Raw genomic sequence first — 16,080 nt, 5'->3', positions numbered from 1 at the left:
TAACTACCTATCACCCTTGTAACATTTTCATTATATGGCGTATCACAAATGTTCTTTAAGTTATATGACTCATAGCATAGAAAATTCTTATGTTAAGATATAGGAGTTCTGTCACGCCCCGAACCATGGCCTGGGCGTAACTCGGTGCTCGGTGCCTGATTGCATGTGGCCGAACGAACCTAATGGCTAGCTGAATCAACATGTGACATCAAAACATACTAAATACGGAAATAATATTAACATATGCTAATCTACTAAAAGTCTGTCTGAAATATCATAAATGCAAAAATATTGAATAAGCTCGAAAGTCTGAATATATAGCCGACAAGGCTAATGCAAAAGCCTGCTAAACATCTGACTGATTGCAACTGTAGTCTATGAAGCCTGTAAGAATAATAAAGTCTAATTGTTTACGGGGACAAGACCCCCGGCATACCTGACTGACTAGAAATACTGAAAAGACTATAAAGTGTGATAACGTCACGAGGGAACTAGGGCTCACCAAATAGCTGGTACGATAATCCTAGCGCTCTAAATCGTCAACCTGTAAATCATTACCTGCATCATGAAATGCAGGCCCCGGACAATAAAAGGGGACGTCAGTACATTTGAATTGGGCTGATATGTAAAGCAACTGAGAGAAAGAACTGTCAGTGGGGTGCTCAGGGAAAGGGCAACCCAAATGAATAAACATGTAATGAGTGTTGAAACTAAAACTGAAACTGATATCTGATAGCTGATAACTGAAATGAACAAAAGGAGTAAAGATACGAATACTCCCTGTTCTGAATGGAGAATCACCTGTTTAACTGAAATCACAGTCTATCGCCTTAGGCCCAATATATATGTGCATACATAATCTATGGACCTGTGCCCAAGTATAAGTTTGCAAAATCTGTGGCCTTGTGCCTAAGTATGAGCATGTAAAATCTGTGGCCTTGTGCCTAAGTATAAGCATGCTAAATCTGTGGCCTTGTGCCTAAGTATGAGCATGCAAAATCTGCGACCTTGTGCCCATTTACAAGTATTCAACATTCAACAATTTGTATTAAGGAACTGAGGATCATGTTGTAAGGCATAGCTCTGGAATACTGTACATTACTATAATGAGACATGTATTTTTGAACTGATTATGAGACCTGAAACTTTACTATTTATAAACATGTTGACTATATTCTAGACTGAGACTCATGGGTATTAAATACAGGTCTATACTGATTACGTACTGAGCTCACAACATTCAAAATAAAAGTCATGAATGAATTACGAAACTAGAGAATAGAAGTTCTGCAACTATTCAAGGAACTAAGTTTAACTATATTTCTGAGGCAATTAGTAATGTTGTAAAAGAGCGTGGCATAGGGAGAATCATTAACATTCCTCAACATAGAGAGTTAGCCTCACACCCTTTAATTCTGACCTTTGAGCTTAATACAACATTCGTCAACCCTTTCAACTTTAATCTATAGCAACACAAGTCAAAGGGATTCCATATTAGAAATAATATCCATGCTTTGATCACCTAAGCATTTTATCAAACACTTGGTGAGTATAAAGCTCCACAACCTTCTTTAATGGTATTTCTTTCACCCAATTCTCATTCTATTACTTCTAGGTGATTCTACAATCTCAATTAGGTATAGTTATTCTTCATCGCCTAAATGATTTCAACAACCCTAAGTCAACAATCCAACCCATACAATAATTCATAAGGTTTTCTTCATCAAACCCATTAGCTTATTCCAAGCCTCCATGGTTTATAATCATAACTCTAACACGATAATAGATTTATGAATAAATACCATACCTTTTTGATGTTCACGAGAATTGAATTCAAAAGCTAGGGCTTCTCGTCCAACAATAACGTCTCGATCAAGGTTTTATGGATGAGAAGGGTTAATCATGTTAGAATGGTATTTAGAAATTGAATTCATGCTAGAATCATCATAAAACTTACCTTGAAGGGTTCTTGAGTCTTGGGACTTGTCCTCTCTTACCTTAGGATGATTTTTCGTGATTAGGGGTGTTAGGGAAATAAACCCCAAGCTTAAATATAAGAAAAACGCGAAAATATGAGGTTTTAACCCGAAAATCGACCCATCCGCATTGGGCCCGTGTCGCACATCCAACGCGGGACCCTCTACAGGTCCTTGGTCAGAGAGGGTGTTTTTGTGCGTTCGGACAGTGATGCGGGGCCATTGCATGCACCCTCACGCGCGGCTTATGTCGTTTCTGCGCAGTGTTCGGTAAAATGGGCATAACTTCGTGTACAGAGCACCATTCAGCCTCCACAATATATCGTTGGAAAGGTATTTCAAAGATCTACAACTTTCATATTTTAATTTTTCTCAATTCTCAATGTTGTTTCACGAAATTGGGATGGAAGTCAGACATATTGAAAACTTAGCTGATTCTATCGAATCTTAGGCGCCTTACTATTATCCATATTGCGACGATCATATCTCCCTACTCTGATCTCTGATTGGTCTGGTCCATATATGGTTGGAAAGGCATTTCTACGTACTACAACTTTCATTAAGGGTACTTTCCCAAACTCCCAACTAATCAAGGGATTAAGTAGGCCTATCAACCATTTTCGCAAAACGTTCAAACCTTCAGTTTTTCCATTAAAACTCTAACGATACGAGTCTAACCTTAGTTCTAAGATATGGGGTGTAACAGGATCGATAATGTAAAGTATAAGGGATCTTTATAGTGTCATTTTTTCTGATCAAATTGTAACAAGTGCTTGTTGTGTCATTTCATCTCACTTTGTTTATATGTATTCCTAATAATTTTTTTACCAAATAATTAGTGTAGGTGAAAAGGTATGACGAAGGAACTTTCTGTTACTATAAATTATAATGAGGCTTTATTGTCTTCCCTAAATCTGTACATGTTTATTGCTTAGAGACCACGTTGGCTACATTTCTATCTTCCCAAAATATGTGTACCTTTTCATCTGCTTCTTCATTTGTCTTATTTTTGGTTCCTCTTCTCTCTGCTCTTTCATTCCTGTTCGATTTTGGTTTGCTATTTCTGGTTTCTCAGGTAATTTTAGCTTCTATTTCATTCTCTATATCTGGTAAGTTTTCTCCTATTCTTTTTCTTTCTTTGAGCTATTTTTACCCATCACTTTTGCATTCCTTCTGGTAATCAACAAAATAATTTTTTCTCATATTTATTTTATGATTTTTGTTATTTATTCTCTGCTAGCAAAATGTTTTGCTAACAAATTTTTGGCACCCCCAGTGGGATTAACTCTGCCCTTCATCTCCTTATTGCAAATCAAATTTGCAAATCTCGAGATCTACTATTTTGATGACCTCAGAAAAAAGCTTTGGTGTTCCATCCACAAGGGTTATTGCTGCTGGACGAATGACTCATAGCATGTTCAAGGCTGGTGGTTTAGAGGGATTGAAGTGTCTCATCTCCTAGGAGACTGTATATGGTATAAACCGAGGTAACATGTTTGGGTCCGTCGACGCAAGAACAGAGCAAGATATGAGAGTTGGCTTTGAGATGTAACGTTGGTTTGGGTTCAACTAGTCAGATATAATAAAGCCCGAGGGATCATAAACCGGAGGGACCCTTGTTGAGACGAATGCGAGAAATTCGACCCGTAACGAATTTCTCGCCACCTGTTACACCGTCCGACACATTGCCAGCCGTTGTAGCGCTCGAAATCATTGGAATCACTATCCCTGTAGCGGATTTAGTTACCATGTATAACTCTAACTCATGTAACTCTAACTCTTGTACTATAAATATAGAGGTGTATCCTCTCATTAGGGATTGGATTCTCGCTGTTTCCATATATTTCCTACTTTTGGCTCTGTAATCATTAAAACCATTCAAATTCTCTTAAGATTGGCTCGGGTTCGAGGCAAAAAGGCTCCGAGCTAGACCAATTTGTTGTGTTCCTCAATTATCAATCAAGGCTATCTCTTTTCTTGCTCTTTACGTATCTTCGCTTGTTATTACTTATTTCATTACTTTATCAACAGATTACACCACATATCCTTTAACCGCTTATAAATTCAATTATTACTTTTTTAAGGGTAAAACAGTTTGGGGCCTACCGTGGGGCTAAGTAAAATAGTGGTGATTTGTTTACAACCCTACTTTCACTTGTTCTACTAATCTTTGTGATTTCAGGTTTACTTCAACATGTCAGACCTTAGCCAATCGGTCCACTTGAACAACGATGATTCAAGTCACCACGACGAGAACCTCAATAACGGGGTACCAACAAATGACCTACCTCATGTTGATCCAAACAGCGGTCTTCCCGTTGATCCAAATGTCATCAATTCTAATGATATTATCTATAATGGCGGAGTTCAGCCCATGGATAGGGTTTCTGTATGGAAAACACCCGATGATGTGGGAGAAAAAGTTAACTTACGTTTGATTTATAATATGTTGCAGGAACAGCAGGCGGCTATAGCCCAACTCTAAACGAAGAACGGCACAGGGACAGCGGAGCCGAACCAAATTAATGAGCCGGTCCATGAAGAAGGTAGAGTAAATGACGATTACAACGGGTCGGGCTCTAATGGGTCAACCGGAGTTTTGAAAATGCTTGAGGCACTGACCAAACGGATCAACGCCAATGAGAAGAAAGTGGAGAACTACAACTATCGAGTAGACCAGATCCATAGGGCTCATCCAGTTTTGTCCAGGCCAGAGTCCAAATATATTGTTCGGAGGCCTTTCCCACCGAGTGCGGCCCCGAAGTTGATTCTGAAAAGATTTAACATGCCGGATATCCGTAAGTATGATGGAATGACGGATTCGCAAGAACATGTGACTTCGTATACCTACGCCATAAACGACAATGACCTCGAAGAAGATGAGGTTAAGTCGGTGATGTTGAAAAAGTTCGGCGAGACGTTGTCTAAAGGGGCAATGATGTGGTATTGTATGCTTCCCCAACACTATATTAGCTCATTTTAGATGCTTGCAAATGCTTTCATGAAGGCTCATGCCGGGGCTCGAAAGGTCCAAGCAAAGAAGGCTGACATATTTAAAATTGCCCAAAAGAACAACGAATTACTCCGAGAGTTCGTAATGAGGTTTCAGAAGGAAAGAATGTTGTTGCCCTTGGTTCCGGATGAATGGATAGCCCAGGCTTTCACTAAAGTACTCAATCCCCGAAACTCTACTGCCTCATTCAAACTAAAGGAAAATTTATTGGAATACGAAGTAGTAACGTGGGCAGATGTCCATAATAGGTACGAGTCCAAAATACGAGTGGGAAGATGACCAGCTCGAGCTTCCACCAGGTTCGGCAAGTCGAAACAAAAACACGGATAGTTTAAAAAGGGTAATGAAAATGGAGTTGAAACCATCAAAGGACATATACCAGCCGTATGGCCAGCCTGAAAGATCCAGCTTTAGGAAGGAGCAGCCCCAACCATAATTTGGTGAGAAATGATAGATGAAATGATCATCTCTTAGGAAGTAGGGATTTGCAATTTAGGATCAATGCCGTTGGGACATCTGACACCAATGAAAGCCCGAGGTTATCCGAGTATAACTTCAACGTCGATGCGGCAACTATTGTTTCAGCTATTGGACACATTAAGGACGCGAGATGGCCGAGGACACTTCGGACCGACCCTACCCAACGGGATCCGAACGTAGTATGCGACTATCACGGGACTCATGGTTACTGAACCAAGGATTGCCGACAACTGAGGGATGAAGTTGCATGGTTATTGAAGAACAGTCACTTACGTGAATTCTTGAGTGTCTGAGCAAAGGGTCATTACAAAAACAGGGAAGCAAATAAGAAAGCTAAATTGACAGAACCTCTGTACGTGATCAACATGGTTATCGAAGGAGTAGAAATTCCTCGAGGTCCGACGATGAAGAAAACAAAGATCTCAATCAATCGGGAAAAGAAAACCAGAGATTATGTACCGGAGGGATTCATTTCCTTTAGCAATGAAGACGCAGAGGGAATCATCCAATCTCACAATGATGCTTTGGTAATTTCTGTCCTTATAAATAAATCTCCGGTTAAGCCCATTTAATTAATCCAGGTAGCTCGGCCAACATTATCCGTTGGAAGGTGGTTGAGCAGCTGGGTCTGTTGGACCAGATTGTGCCGGCGGTTTGGGTCCTCAACGGTTTCAACATGACATGTGAAAATACCAAGCGTGAGATTACTCTGCCGGTGAACACCGCCGGGATTGTTCAACATACAAAATTCTACGTCATTGATAGTGAAATAAGGTACAACGCTTTATTCGGCAGACCATGGGTACTCAATATGAGGGCAGTGCCCTCACCTTTACATCATATGCTGAAATTTTCGACATCGAAGGGAGTAAAAACAATCCGTGAAGAACAACTGGAAGCAAAAGAAATGTTTGCGGTCGAAGAAGCAACTCCATCACCGAAATAACCCACATCCAAGGATGCCGAAGATTTGAACAGAGGTAAAAGTACCAACTAGCAATCACAGGAATCAGGCCCAGCCAGAACTCAAGACGAGGAGAAGATTGACTTCGAGGAAGATGACTTCGGCGTTCCGGTATTGTTCATGCTACCATATGAATCGGACGCAACCAAATCGACTGTGGAGGAATTAGAAAAGGTTATCTTGTTCGTTCATCTACCCGATAGAAAGGTATACCTGGGCACGGGGTTGACCCCAGAGCTCAGGCGTAAATTAATTGAATTTCTTCAAGCTAACGCCGATTGTTTTGCATGGTCCCATAAAGACATGACTGGTATTCCATCAGAGGTGATGACGCACAAGTTAAGTCTTAATCAGAATTTCACCCTGGTGAAGCGAAAACGAAGACCAATGGACGAGGTCAAACATAAATTCATCAAGGAGGAGCTAACAAAGCTTTTAAAAATAGGTTCCGTCTAGGAAGCTAAATACCCGGACTGGCTAGCTAATGTAGTAGTTGTGCCTGAAAAAGGTAATAAATTCAGAATGTGCGTAGATTATAAAGATTTGAACAAAGCATGCCCGAAGGATTCCATTCCTTTACCTAACATCGATCAAATGATCGATGCAACGGCAGGGCATGAAATGCTAAGTTTTCTCGACGCTTACTCTGGTACAACCAAATTCGGATAAACCCGGAGGATCAAGAGAAAACTTCTTTCATAACTAGATATGGGACTTACTGCTATAACGTAATGCCATTTAGATTAAAAAATGATGGATCAACTTACCAACGCCTAGTTAATCGAATATTCGATGAACATATAGGGAAACACAATGAAAGTTTATATTGAAGATATGCTAGTTAGGTCCCTGGAAACAGAGGACCATTTAAAGCATTTGAAGGAAACTTTCAATATACTGCATAAATACAACATGAAGCTGAACCCTGAGAAGTGCTCCTTCAGAGTAGGTTCAGGCAAATTCTTGGGCTTCATGGTGTCTAATCGGGGAATCGAAATCAATCAGGACAAAATTAAGGCCATTGAAGACATCAATGTGGTCGACGATGTAAAAACGGTCCAAAGGTTAATCGGGAGGATTACAACTTTGAACAGGTTCATCTCTCGATCTTCAGACAAAAGCCATCAGTTCTTCTCTCTGCTGAAGAAGAAAAACGACTTTGTGTGGCCGCCGGAGTGTCAGCGAGCTTTGGAATAGTTGAAGCAGTACTTGTCGGGCCCGCCTTTGCTGTACACACCGAAGGGAGATAAACAGTTGTATTTGTACCTGGCAAGGTCCGAGGTCGCGGTAAGTGGCGTTTTGCTTCGAGAAGAGGGAGGTACGCAATTCCCAATTTATTTTGTAAGTAGAACTTTAGGGGTTGCGGAGAAACGATATCTTCACTTGGAAAAATTGGCTTTAACCTTGTTAAGTGCATCTAGGAAGTTAAAACCTTATTTCCGATGCCACCATATATGCGTAGTAACCACATACCCGCTAAAAAACGTTATGCATAAGCCAGAGTTATCTGGTAGGTTAGCAAAATAGGCGGTAGAAATTAGTGGTTATGACATTAAGTATACACCTAGAACGACTATAAAGTCTCAAATCTTGACTGACTTTGTGGCAGACTTTACACCCGTAATGGTTCCCGAGGTAGAAAAAACTCTTGTTAACCTCGGAAAAAACTTCGGGGGTCTGGACCTTACACACAGAAGGAGAATCGAACGTGAAAGGGTCCAGGCTAGGAATCGTACTTAAGGCTCATGCAGGTGATATCATTCGACAGTCCATAAGGGCCATAAAATTGACTCACAATGAAGCCGAATATGAGGCTATGACTACAAGATTAGAGCTGGCCAGAAGTTTGGGAGCAGATATCATCGATGCAAAATGTGACTCGCTTCTAGTCGTTAATCAAGTAAACAGGGACTTTGATGTTAAAGACGAGAGAATGCAGAAGTACTTGGAAAAAATCCAAGTAATCTTACATCGGTTCAAAGAATAGACGATGCATCATGTCCTAAGGGAGCAGAACAACGAAGCTGATGCATTGGCCAACTTAGGTTCGTCAGTAGGAGCGGAGGGACTTCATTCAGGAACGGTTGTTCAACTGATAAACTCAACGCTAGAAAGTAGCCATGCCGAGGTAACCACAACTAGCTTGCCTTAGGACTGGTGCAACAAGTACATTGGTTATCTCGAAGATGGGAAACTACCCACGAATCCTATGGAATCTAGGGGTCTTCGGATCAAAGCGGCAAGGTATTGCTTGGTCAAAGGCAAATTGTATCGACGATTATTTTACGGCCCTTTGGTTAGATGTTTGGGACCCTGAGAAACTGATTACATCAGGCACGAAGTACATAAAGGGACTTGTGGTAACCATTCCGGAGCAGAACAGTTGGTTCGAAAGTTGATTTGTGTCGGTTATTATTGGGATCATATGGAAGAGGATGCAAAGAACTTCGTTCGGAAGTGCGATGAATGCCAAAGGCAATGATCCATTAACCGGGGAAATGGTTATATTCGATATTATCTCCATGGCCGTTCATGAAATAGGGGATGGACATTGTCGGCCCTTTACCTTGGGCACCAAGTAAGGCTCGTTTCGTACTGTTTATGACTAACTATTTTTTTAAGTGGGTCGAAACGCAGGCTTTCGAGAAAGGAAGGGAAAAGAAAGTTATCAACTTTATTTGGGATCACATCATCTGTCGGTTCGGTATTCCCACCGAGATAACGTGCGACAATGGCCGATATTTCTTTGGCAACAAGGTCAATGATTTCCTCGAAGGATTGAAAATCAAGAAGATTATGTCAACTCCGTATCATCCAAGTGCAAATGGAAAAGCAGAGTTAACAAACAAAACAATCATTCAAAATCTAATGAAACCATTGGATGAGTCCAAGGGCAGGTGGAAAGAGGTTTTGCCAGAAGTACTGTGGACTTATAAAACGACCTCAAGGTCGAGCACCGGCGACAAACCATTTTCCTTGGTTTATGGCGCTGAAGCTCTAATTCCTGTCAAAATTGGGAACCAAGTCTAAGATTTCAGTATGCAATGGAAGAATGAAATAACAAGGCTAAGGCCGTGAACCTAGACTTAACGGATGAACTTCGCGAGACTGCGTTAGTCCATTTAGCTGCACAGAAGCAGCGAATGGGAAGATACTATAACCAAAGAGCAAATCTTCTACACTTCCAATTCGGGTACTTGGTCCTACGGAAGGTCACCTTATACACCAAGAATCCCTACGAGGTGAAGCTGGGTCCGAACTGGGAGGGACCATACGAAGTAACCGGGATAACCGGTAAAGGCTTGTACCAACTAGAATCAGAAGATGGCCAACATCGACAAAACAATTGGAACGTGGCACACCTGAAAAGATACTATTGCTAAGGTATGAAACACTCAACCTCCGTGAATTCTTTAAAATTTCTCACTTAACTGTTACAGGTACAAACAGGAGAAAAGTTAAAGAGGCTAGAATTAGGTCTGAAAACACGTGTTGCACTCTTTTTCCCTTAGCTCGGTTTTGTCTCGAAGTGGGTTTTCCAGTAAGGTTTTTAATGAGGCAACAATGTACAACGTGTTACTTTCGTATCGAAGGCCAGCCAAGTGCTCGGACTGGGAACTGCCCAGCATCAACGAATAGTGTTTCTCTTCTCATACTCCAAACACAAACACTAGGGGACTATCATACCCTCGAGAAATTCGAGATAGCTCAACGAGGTCAAACCTTTCGTATATTTTGAAATTTTTTCAATAGGATCTATTGTAAGGGCCAAACGATCAAATGAATCGTGCCCGGTTAGTTTATTTGCTATGGCAAAAGTAGAAAAACAAATTGGTTGCCCCTCAATCATTTGTACGATACAAGTATATGAAACGAGAAGAGCACTTCGGTTTAAGCCCGCGTAAATTATGACATTGCGTGAATATTTACTTCATGTATGAGTTAATTGATCTTTAAAGCTCATGAGTTACCTCGTCTAGGGACTACCGTCATGAAATAAATGAATAAAACGACGGCATTAAGGTTCCAAGTGAATTAAGCCTGATTTGTATACAAAGGCGTTAATGTTTCAAGTGAACTAAGCCTAATTTAAAGACTAAGTCTACAAACTTCAAGTCTAAAAAAGTTGAGAACTTCAACCCATATGCCCTAAGTGATTTGGAGATGTCTGCATTCACAAGCATAAAAATGAGGCCCTTATATATGATCACTGGCAGGATAAAGGCTCGGTGCACAGCGAACCTATTTTAACTTAAAAGTTGGTTCCATTGAGGCAAAGGCTTTCTATTAAAGCAAAAAGCTTATTAAAAGTTTACTCAAGGTCGATCCCAATTTATATTCGGACAAAACATTGGTCCAAGTCTATTAATCTCCCTTCGATCAAATATTGACTATCAAATATTGTTTAAGTGTCGAAAGTCTAAAGATGATTGAAAGTAAACATCGATTAAATAGAAACCTTCATTACATATATACAAAAGGGCTGAGAGAATCGACCTTGGCTAAATTACAAAAGATAAATGAAATGCATTTTCCCAAGGGCCTATCTAGTCCTCCGAAGAGGAACCCGAGTCATCAGAGCCAGGACCCTCGGGATCATCTTCCGAGCTGTCCCCGAGGAATGCTTTCCGAGCCTCGGCCTCGACTATCTCGGCCTCCTCAATCTTCGTGGCAATACCCTCGATTCCTCCCTGAACTTCTTCCAGAATGAGCCTTCGAGTATTCCACTTCACATTACTCAGCCTTTAATACAGAGCAGGCATCAGTCGCTTCAACATCAGCCTAGGCCTGGTCCCGCTCGGTTAAGGCTTGCTACAGTTGGGCCGTCAGCTCGGCATTTATGTGACTCAGGCTATCGAGGTCTCGGGTAGCATGCTTAAACCTAATTGTAAGCTCATAAGGGCTGTAGCCCGTCTATCAGCCTTTTCTTGGGCCACACTCAAGGCTTCCTTCTAGGAGACTCGCTCAGCTTTGATCCGACCATATTTGTTAGCAAGGTTAGCAGCCTCGGCTTTAAAAGAATCTAACTCTTGCCTCAATTCAGCAATGGCCGCTAATTTCTCCTGGGATAGTTTGGTAAAAGCTTTGGCTTCTCGGATAAGCTTCTCGTTATCAGCCTCGAGAGCTACATGTTTCACAACCATGACCTCGAGGTCATTTTTGACACGGAGGGATTCCTCCTTAGCTATATCAAGCTCGACCTTAAAGGCCAAGGGGTCACCAATCCATTGCAGCTCGTCTTCCTTCTACTGTAGACGAAGTTTGAACTTCTCCGTTTCTCGGCTTTGGGCATCTAATTGACCCCGTAAATCCTCATTCTCCTTCATGGCCCTAATAAAGCCCTCATTCAGCAGTATAACGGACTGCAAAAAAGAATACAAAATCAGAATCAATAATCCATGAAAATTATATGGGATAAATAAAAGAGAATAGAATGCTTACACGATTGGAGGTATACATGCTCTCGTTAAGAGACATTTCCAGGATACTGGCTCTATTTTCTCCTTATCGGAGTCAGACACAAGAGGTCGGAGATAACTGGCCATTCCGACAGGTTGGGACATGAAATGGGTATCCTCCGGGACTGAAATGGTGACCGACCTTGTCTTGCTCGGTTCTGCGTTTAGAGCTGGAAAAGTATCCATAAGATAGGCTCGCGAGACAGACTCAGTAACCCTCGGGGACATCCTTGGCCGTTATAGTATAGAAAAATGGCAAAAACCCGAGGCATCCGCCATAATAGCGGATGTGAAAGCAGCTCTCTCCCGAGGAGCATATTGCCGAAGTCATCCTGCTCGAAGGAGGGAGAAGAAGTTGCCTCGGTTTGTCTGGCCCTCTTGGCTACAGGCTTTTCACCCGAAGACGAGTTGTCTTCAACTAAAATGGTGCCCTCGGGAGGGAAAATTCATAACGGACCAAAATCTGGTGTGGACTCTAAGTTGGGGACCGATGTGTTTTCGGCCATACCCTCGGCCATGGGTTTTATTGCACCCATTACGTTTTCTTCCGTCTTATTGACCGGAGTAGGTTCTGTCTTGGCAGTAGTAGCAATGGCAACGTCAGGACGGACCGCTGCTATGATGATATCGTCCTCGGGGATATCTTCTAAGCCTCAAACCTAAGAGGAGCTGCCAGCAACCTTGGATTTTCTCTTTCTTTTTTGACCGTCTGAAGGTGAAGACGGGGGCTTGGAAGACTTGCTTGTTTTTTCTTTTTTCTTGCCTTAGAAATAACCTTTGCTGAGCTCACCGGATCAAACATCGAACCCGACATGACATGAGCAATCGTTGGTGTGGGCCTCAGTGTGGACTTGCCCTTTAGCAGACCTATGAAATTCATTACCAAAGTTAGGAAAAATATTGAATGGATAAGAGAGACAAAATGCAAAGAGATACCGGCAAAAGGCTTACCATGGTTTTTTGCTACCCACTTATCCTCAGATAAATCTTTCCAAGCACGAAGCTCGTGGGATAGTGGGCCATGATATCCTCTACCCACTTGGAGAAGTTCGATACCCATGCAGCGGCTGAAATATGGAGAGTTAAAGATGAATGGTGGAAGACATATAAAACAAAAAGCGTCAGAAGTGCCAAGGTACTTACGTTTGTCGTTCCATCGCTCGGGGAAAGGCGTGGAACTTGTAGGGATTAACCCCGTGATTTTAACCTGGATGAAACGTTCCAGCCAACCACGATCACTATTTTCATCTACACTAGAGAGGATCGAGTGTTTTCCTCGCTTAAAAAGCTTTATAACCCCGCCACGAAAGACCCGCAGGTTATACAGTTGGATCAAATGGTGTAGGGTAAAATCCGCATTAACATTGTTCACTATCCGCCAGACATTCGGACCAATTTATGCAAGACACAAGTTGTACATCTTGCACATATCAAGGATCACCTGATCGATGGAGGGTTCGAGGTTGAACGTGAAGGGATAGGTGTAAACATTCAAGTACCCTTCCTTGTAGGTGGTCACATCATCGTCCGGACCTGGGACTATGATCTCAGAGGGTTTAGTCGTCCAACCACAATCGGAACGAGCTCGCGCAATATCCTTCTTCTTGATCGAGGAGGGATAGCGCCTGACGTCGAAGCCTCAGTCACATACCGTCGAAGGCTTCTCGACCACGAACTCAGCGTCAAATTGGTACTGTAAAGGAAAAACATCGTGCGCCTGAGGTTCTATCGGAATGCTAACTGCGAGGTCAACAACGACATCGGTTGCCAGAGGGGAGGCAGTCGGAGAAACAGTTCGCGAATAGGATTTAGAGTTCAAAGCCATTTCTTATGAAGATATGGAGGAAAAGAAAGTCTAATGAAGATTTGAAGAACTAGATGAATGTTTATAGGTGAAAAATGAAGATATGAAGATTTGTAGATTAAGATTTGAAGGTTTGAAGATAAGAATTCGAAGGTTTGAAGTTGAAGATTCGAAGATTTGAGGGCTCGAAAGATTTCGGAGATGGAATAATCGAGTGGTACATGGTTAAAAGTAAAAAAAAAAGGCTTTTATAGAAACAATGAGAAACGATTCTCATTCGTAACCGAAGAGGCAGCCAATTAAGAGTAGACACAAGCACCACGTCTGAATGACGTGATATGATGGGGCGATTGGTTTCCCGCTCATTTTTTGAAAACAAAACCAATAGCAGAAGGTTCTACTAAGATCAACATTCGCTCATTATCATTCTGATAAAAATTAAGACTAAAGGAAAAATTCATGCACAAAAAGATCCAATTCGGTTCGAATGAAACTGAAAGCAAATAAAAGCATTCGTAATCCAAAAAAAATCCTATTCGGTTCAAATAAAACTTTTATATATTGAAAGATACATAACTATCTCGGTTATAGTAACTATACAAAACATGGCCGCATAAATGGTCTTAAACAAAAAATGGGAGAGGGGGGGGGGGGGAATCAGTCCGCTGACCCGAAGGTTAGGAGCTTTGATTAGCGACCCCGGGAGCTTTGATAGGTTCATACTTCGGCTCAGCGGCTTTGGATTTTTCGAAATTAGAATCCCAAAGAACAGACTTAAGTCATTGATTCTCCTCTCGAAAGCGTTCAATCACTTTATGGAGGTTTTCGTCTTATTGAGAACCAAAACGAGGCGAAGGCCTCATAACAACTTCTTCAGGCAATATATTCTTCAGAGACGATGTAGCAGGTGGCATGGCCAAATTACCACAGGGACTGTTCGGCACAACGACATTATCCTTGAATGGCAACTCATTACCATCAAGGATAATCACGGGAACTTGATTCTCGGAAGAAGCTCCCTTCCTAGCCTTTGAAAGCAGGCGACGAGATCTGATCCGAGAGCCAATTCCTGTGGAGGCAACCGGGGTGGTCGGAATATTTCTTTGCTTCGATTTTCCACTCGGAGGAACAATATCTTTGGTAGCATCATCCTTAATACTCTTTTTCTTCGAGGAAAGCCTCTTCGTTGGAAGTCCTGAAAACAAGGATCCTAGCATAAGCCACACAACGGATAAAGACTGTCAATAAATGTGAAAGAAGGTCAAAAACTTACCATTGTTCTTCCCTCTCCACCATTAGGAGGAAATGTTTCTCCAAGAGCGGGTCATGTCATGAGAAGTGCCTAGCAACGTGACGAACCAATCAAAAATTCTGATTATAAGCTCTGATTTGACCGAAATCGAAGTGGGATTCCATGCTTCAGGAAAAGGCTCAGATAGAGAACGATGGAGTTGGTTCATCCGAATAACAAATCGGTGAAGCCAGCCTCTGTTATAGTTATCCTCTGGGTCAGTGAGACCTCGTTCCCCACGAGGATACAAATTCACTAGGCCACCTCAGATAACTCGTAGAACGTAGATGTTGATCAGATGATCCGTGGTAAAACAGACTATGGCTATGTTGGCCAAAAGATTGATACAATACACCAATCTCCAAATTTGTGAGAAACTTTCCAGACACAAATTCGATAACGACGACAAAAATCCTCTATTACCTGAGGAACTAGGAAAGAATAACCAATTGCAAAAGGGTATGTGTAAATCAGGGAGTAACCTGAGACATGATGGTTGATTCTTGTCCCATCTAACTTAGACGATGTCGATGTCGGCGCCCAAGTTACAGTTATCTCGAACCTTGGGGATAGTGGCAGCATCAAGATGGTTTGAAACCTTACAATCGTTTTGGTACTTGAAGCCAGCGGAGAGAATGTCAGCGGCAAGAAACTCAAGTTCTTCATTGGGACTAGAAGCTGCCGTTGGATATGGTGGTGAAGAACTGGATGGCGACGAGGGATTGGCAGGATTTTACGTTAACAAATGAACAAAAGACATTGTTGAAGAAGGTGTGGGAGAAAGAAGCTCCAGAGGAGATCCCCAAGGCTCTGATTTAAGGTTTTTGCTGCTATGAAGAGAATAAGTGCATGGAAATATATAAATGAAGTGCCTACCATTTATACCCCAAAAGTTAGAAGTTGAAAGGGTTTAAATTTCTGACAGCGAACTGTTTCCAAAGCTGCTCGCTACAGTGGTGTAATAATGAATAATCAACATCGTGCAAAGTGCAAAACTGAAAAATGTCTTTTCAGGCGACAGAGCAGGACCTTCAATGTTGCTACCATGGATCGATTTCATTTTTGGTTCAAATCCATTCCCCGGAGTCAATGC

Source organism: Lycium barbarum, chromosome 9 (genome assembly GCF_019175385.1).
Source record: "Lycium barbarum isolate Lr01 chromosome 9, ASM1917538v2, whole genome shotgun sequence".
Classification (NCBI taxonomy): domain Eukaryota; kingdom Viridiplantae; phylum Streptophyta; class Magnoliopsida; order Solanales; family Solanaceae; genus Lycium; species Lycium barbarum.
Note: the sequence above shows the minus strand (reverse complement) of the source record.